This window comes from Antechinus flavipes, chromosome 4, assembly GCF_016432865.1.
Source record: "Antechinus flavipes isolate AdamAnt ecotype Samford, QLD, Australia chromosome 4, AdamAnt_v2, whole genome shotgun sequence".
Classification (NCBI taxonomy): Eukaryota; Metazoa; Chordata; class Mammalia; order Dasyuromorphia; family Dasyuridae; genus Antechinus; species Antechinus flavipes.
In genome coordinates this window covers 17,642,292-17,648,427 of record NC_067401.1, presented here as the reverse complement: position 1 = coordinate 17,648,427, position 6,136 = coordinate 17,642,292, and the positions used below count along the sequence as shown (strand labels likewise).

Sequence of the window (6,136 nt, the reverse complement as noted above, 5' to 3'; positions counted from 1 at the left end):
ACATAGGAACAGAAAGATTTTGAGCTGAGGAGAATGCAGGAGTCTTGTGAGGAGGCCCTTGAATGAGGGTTCTTCTCAAAGGAGCGTGGGAGGAGGCGAGCTTGGAATGGGTTCAGATCCTACCTTACTAACTATTATGTGATCTTGGGTAAATCTCCCTGGGCCCCAAAGGGGTGGGAGGTGGTGGGTGACAACAGACAGCCTCTGAGAGCTGTTCCTGCTCTAAATCTGTTATTTTGTGGACCTTTGATCCTCTGATTAATCAAGGGCCTTGAATGCAGAACAAGTTTAACCTTTGACCACACCCCATGAAGAAGGCAAGCATTCAGTAAATTAACCTGAGATTCCAGTTATCCCAAGTGAACCGAACTCTTGGAGCTGCCTCTTGCTTCCCTCTGAGGAAACCAAACAGAGGAAAGCCTGTGGGACCGTGGAGACCAGACCTTCCACACGGTTTCATTTTGCCAAAGGCCACCCAGAAAATGGAGGCGGCTCGGCCGGGGGCGGGGAGGAAGCGTCCTCACCTGGGCACCGGGGGCGGCTCCAGGGGGCTGCTGGGTCCCCTCGGCTGCTCTCCTTCCCCTTGTTTTCTCCTCGAAGGACCTTGGGGGGAAGGGAGGCTTTGTTTCCAATTGATTTCAGGCGGCTGAAGCAAGACCTCTGTTTTTCCAAACGAACATGAAGATGTTCTCAATTAGGGGACTGAGCGTGAAATTCATTCTAAATGGTTCAGTATGTCAGAGTGGACAGAAAGCTGGCTCCGAATATGGCAGCCGGGCTGACCCATTTCTTCACACAGGAGCCCGTTCAAGCCTTTTCTCACAGGGGCCCGAGGCCGCATCTCCCCCAGCCTCTCTTCCCCGCAGCCATCAGCCCCTCGAGGCCTGATGGGAAGGGGCAGGGGTGGTTGTCGTGCCATGGGGGGGGGACAGTGGATAAATGCAGCCCCCCCCCCCAGCAAGTGAGGATTCTTTCCTCCAGCTTGAACATCTGCAGGAAGCTATTGCACGAGCTCTCTGTAGGGTGTCTGGGGCTAGGGCAGCAGACGTGCCAGGGCCTCAGGCCAAGGACCACCTCTTCCAGGAAGCTTGCCCTGATTATTGCGACCCATGTGCGGCTCTCCCTTCCTGAATCCAAGTAGAACTTTGAGTGTCTGTCTTATAACTCGGCCATCTGGCCGCAAGTGCTTCTGGGTGCTCTCCTTGGGCAGGAGCGCAATCTCATCTCCCCAACGAGGCTGAGAACGGGAACCGTGTTTTCTCCTTCTGCACCGTCGCAGACTTGGCAGGTGGGCAGCACAGCACTTTAGGCAGTTACGTAACACAGTGTAAACAGTGCTTAATGTTCAGAAGAGCCAGATTTGGCCAGGGCAAGTCCATCTTCTGTCTGCCTCAGTTTCCTCATCTGTAAAATGGGGATAATAAGAGCCCCCATCTCACAAGGTTGCTGTGAGGGTCAGTTGAGAAAACATACACAAAGTGCTTTGAAAACCTTAAAATGTTTACCTCTGGTCTCTTCAGCATAGGGAACTCCCGGGAGAGGAAATGCCCTCCACTAACGCAAGTCAGCTTCTCTATTACAGTCCTAGAGAGATGCAGTGACTCCCTGTTTACAGCCAGGATCTGTCCCCATCGAGCCTTGAAGGTGTCCCAGTCTCTGCCCCCTGGCCCAGGGCACCTGGTCACAAAAATACAGACCTGAACATTCTCCCGTCTTCTAGGACCGGACACAAAGCACAGGGAAGGTGATGGTGCTCCCCGTATGTGCTCTCTATAATTGCTAGAGGCCCGGGCGGAGAACAAGGAGGGGAAGGGGATGGAGGAAGCCCTGGTGAGGAGGGAACCCCAAAGGGGAGCACTGAGAGCGGAGGGAGAGTCACCCAGACGAAGGCATGGAGGCGTAAGCAGACCAGCGGAAGGGCGAGGGACCTTAGTCACGAAGGCCCCGGGCACTTTGTGCATGGCTGGGCTGTGTCAACCCACCCCGCGGAGAAAGCTGAAGAACAAGCGCGGGCCCGAGGGAAGAGCGTGGGATCAGAGTGTCCCTGTCCGGAGCTGGAAGGAGCCTTGGAGAGCACGTAATCAGCCCCTTTTGCAGATGGAGGTTAAAGAACTTGCCCAAAGTGACGCTGGTTTTAGTAGGGCTCCAGTGCCCGCGCGGGTGCTTCGGCTTTAAATCCAGCTTTCTTTCCATCTATATCTGAGAGGCGACTCCAATGATGGGGAAGTCCAGGCCCGCTCGCCATGGCCCTCGTGGAAACTGAGTTCAAATCTCAGCTCAGCCGCTCTATGACCTTGGGGCAAATTTGCTCCCCTTTTTTTCTCTGTAAAGTAAGAGATTTCAAAGCTTCCTGTGATTCGTTCGGTGGGTCCCCTTCTCTGGGCTTAAAGCGGCCGGGCTGCCGTAGTGCACAGAGCGTGGGCCGGAAGTCTGGAGTTCAAATCCAGCCTCGGACACCAGCGGCCGAGTCATTTCACCCCGTGTGCCTCCATTTCCTCGTCTGTAAGGGGAGCCGGAGAAGGAAATGGCCGACCAAGAAAACCCCTAAAGGGGTCAGGAGGAAAACCATGCAGAAAATGAGCCTATGGAAGGAGCTCACTGGCTTGTGGGAAGCAGGGGGAGGGGGAGGGAAGGGACAAGGTGTAAACAGTCAGAGAAATGTAAAGGCCCCCAAGAAGGAAGGTCTTCCCCATGCGGTCCAGAGCGTCCGGTAAATGCTCAGAAACCAGAGCAGGGAGACTAGGACATGGAGGACGCACGTGAGCTGGTCTTCCAGCAGGAGGGTCCTGAGGTAGGGATCGTCCCATTTTTTATCTCTGTATCTCAGTGCTAACCAGGGACCAGCATACAGTAGGTGCTCCATAAATGCTTGTCTGAATTGTTGAACTGAAGCACGTCTGGGGAGGATTCCGGAGGGCAGAAAGAGTGCTCCAAGGAGGGGAAAACGGCACGAGTAAAGGGAGGGAACGGGGAAGAAGTGGGTCTGTGCGCAGGGAGAAGACAGAGATTGTTGATCGGGTGGAACAGCAGAGAAGCCCAATGGATGCTCGCTCTAAGGCCTGCTCCGAGGGGCGTCTTCAGCAGAGACCCCGAGCTTGAGCTTGGAGAAGACCCCAGCCAGGGCGGGGTGGCCGGGGGTCATCGGGGACAGCCCCCAGCCTCCGAGGCCCAGCTCCCCGTCCCCCCCCCAAGGGACAGGCCGTGGCCGGAGGGTCAACAACAAGTGTGAAATTTTCCAACCTGCCTCGAGGTCCGAGGGCTGCCAAGGGTAAGATGAGCTCACGCACAGCCAAGGCCCCGAGCTGCAGCCGCCTGTGCAGGCCCTGCCCAGAGAGGCTTCCAGCTCCCTAACGCGAAAAACCTGTCCGGGCCTTGGCTCCCGAGCCGTCGGCCGCGCACAATCAGTCACGAGGAATGTCGGCCGGCCCTGCCAGCAGCCCAGCGAGGGGCCTCCCCCGGCCACGTGCAGCTCCCGGGAGCGGGGCCACGGAGCCGGCCTGAGGGCCCCACCACCAGGCCCTGACCCGGGATCCCGGGCCGCCTGCAGCCGGACGTCGGCTTGGGATCTCCCCAAACGGACGCCCCGATGACCAGTGCACGCCGACCCCACGAACCCAGCCACATCTGACTCTTAGTCAGAATTACTAGCGAGCTGCTAACCAAGACTCAGAATTTTAACCTCAGTAACAGACTGTGTACCAGGCCTGGCCACAGACTGACCTCCAACCCTAGTCAAGGCTGACCTCTGACTCTAGTCACAGGCTGACCTCCAACTCTAGTCACAGACTGACCTCCAACCCTAGTCACAGACTGACCTCTGACCCTAGTCACAGACTGACCTCCAGCCCTAGTCACAGACTGACCTCCAACCTTAGTCACAGACTGACCTCTAACCTTATTCACAGACTGACCTCCAGCCCTAGTCACAGAGTGACCTCCAACCCTAGTCACAGACTGACCTCCGAACCTAGTCACAGACTGACCTCTGACCCTAGTCACAAGCTGACCTCCAACCCTAGTCACAGGCTGACCTCTGACCCTAGTCACAGACTGACCTCTAGCCCTAGTCACAAGCTGACCTTCAACCCTAGTCACAGGCTGACCTTCAACCCTAGTCACAGGCTGACCTTCAACCCTAGTCACAGACTGACCTCTGACCCTAGTCACAGACTGACCTCCAACTCTAGTCACAGACTGACCTCTGACCCTAGTCACAGACTGACCTCCAACTCTAGTCACAGACTGACCTCCAACCTTAGTCACAGACTGACCTCTAACCTTATTCACAGACTGACCTCCAGCCCTAGTCACAGACTGACCTCCAAGCCTAGTCACAGACTGACCTCTGACCCTAGTCACAGACTGACCTCCAACTCTAGTCACAGACTGACCTCCAACCTTAGTCACAGACTGACCTCTAACCTTATTCACAGACTGACCTCCAGCCCTAGTCACAGACTGACCTCCAAGCCTAATCACAGACTGACCTCCGACCCTAGTCACAGACTGACCTCCAACCCTAGTCACAGACTGACCTCCTATCCTAGTCACAGACTGACCTCCTATCCTAGTCACAGACTGACCTCCAACTCTAGTCAGACTGACCTCTAATGTTATTCACAGACTGACCTCCTACCCTAGTCACAGACTGACCTCCTAGTCACAGGCCAACCCCCTGATCTTGTTCCCAGACTGATTTTAACTCTGGTCACCTCCTCATCCCTAACTCACTGGCCGATAACTTCCCTTAACCAAAGCCCAGCAGCCAGCTGTGGGACCCCCTTGTGAAGGCTTGTTCCTGGTAACAAATGGCCCCAAAAGAGGGCAGACCTAGTTCAGGACACTCATCCCTATTTCCAAAGGGACAAGGCCATGCATAGAGTGGAAAGAGAAACAGATTTGGAATCAGAGGTCCTGGGTTCAAATCCCACGCTTATTACCTGCATGACTTTGGACAAGCCCCAGGACCGTTATTTCCTGCCCTTTAAAAAGGAAGGCTTGGATGCAACGACTAATCAAGTCCCCTCGGTCTTCATCAGGTTCTAAGTCCATGCTTTAAAAAGGCAGAAGAGGAGGAGTGTGAGCCGAGGCAGCCGTTCTGGGGAGCACTCTGGGACTCCGCCCAAGGGGCCATCAGACTGTGATTCAGTCACCTCCCTACGGCGTCCCAAAGAGATTGTAAGAAAGAAAAGGACCCACACGTGTGAAGCTTGGCGGCCCCTCGTGTGGTGGCCAAGGGAGGACACTGAGGGGACGCCGTCAGGGAGGACGGCACAATGAGTAAGGGGATAGGGATGTGAGGGAATATTATTGTTCTGTAGGAAACGACCAGCGGGAGGATTCAGAGAGGCCAGAGAGACTCACAGGAACTGAGGCTGAGGGAAGTGAGCAGGACCAGGGGATCACCGTACACGGCAACAAGAAGACTGTGCAATGATCAATTCTGGTGGACGTGGTTCTTGTCAACAGCGAGGGGATTCAGGCCAGTCCCAATGGTCGTGATGGAGAGACCATCGGCCCCCAGAGAGGGACTGGGGACTGAGGGTGGATCACACAACATAGGATTTTCACTTTTTGTGGTCGTTTGTTTGCATTTTGTTTCCTTTCTCATTTTTTTTCCTTTTTGATTAGATTTTTCTTGTGCAGCAAGATAACTGTGGAGATCTGTATGGAAGAATCGCACGGTTTAAGATTATTTGACATCTTGGAGAGAAAATGGGAGGAAGGAAGGGAGAAAAAAATTGGGGGACACAAGGTTTTGCAAGGGTGAATGCTGAAGATTATCTGTGCATGTGTTTTGAAAGCTAAAAGTTTTACATAAATAAATAAATAAAAATAAAGAGCCTGATCTGGGAATTTGGAGAATTCTTCCCAAGATGCTCTCAGGAGCCTAGAACCTAACAGGGGGGGAAATGTAGGGAAATGGGGGACAAGAAAGGAACTTTTGGTTTGGGAGTGAGGGCGAGATGGTCATTTGATCCTTGGGCAGTCACTAACATGCTTTCCCCATGCGACGATGTATAACAGAGAGGATGTAAGATTCTCTGTCACTTGCAGTTTCTGAAGTACAGAATAATCACAAAAAGTGAAGGAATATAAGGGAGTTGTCCTATATCCAACCACAATATGGTGCAAT

General features: G+C 54.0%; 1 long non-coding RNA gene across 1 annotated transcript; it reads right to left on the bottom strand.

Moving 5' to 3' along the window:
- Positions 1 to 3,247: 3,247 nt before the first annotated feature.
- Positions 3,248 to 5,907, bottom strand: LOC127561722 (uncharacterized). The gene is made up of 3 exons (XR_007953517.1): positions 4,176 to 5,907; positions 4,008 to 4,031; positions 3,248 to 3,839 (listed from the first exon to the last, which is right to left on the bottom strand). It is a non-coding gene; the product is annotated as an uncharacterized LOC127561722 (long non-coding RNA).
- Between the last annotated feature and the right edge of the window lie 229 nt (positions 5,908 to 6,136).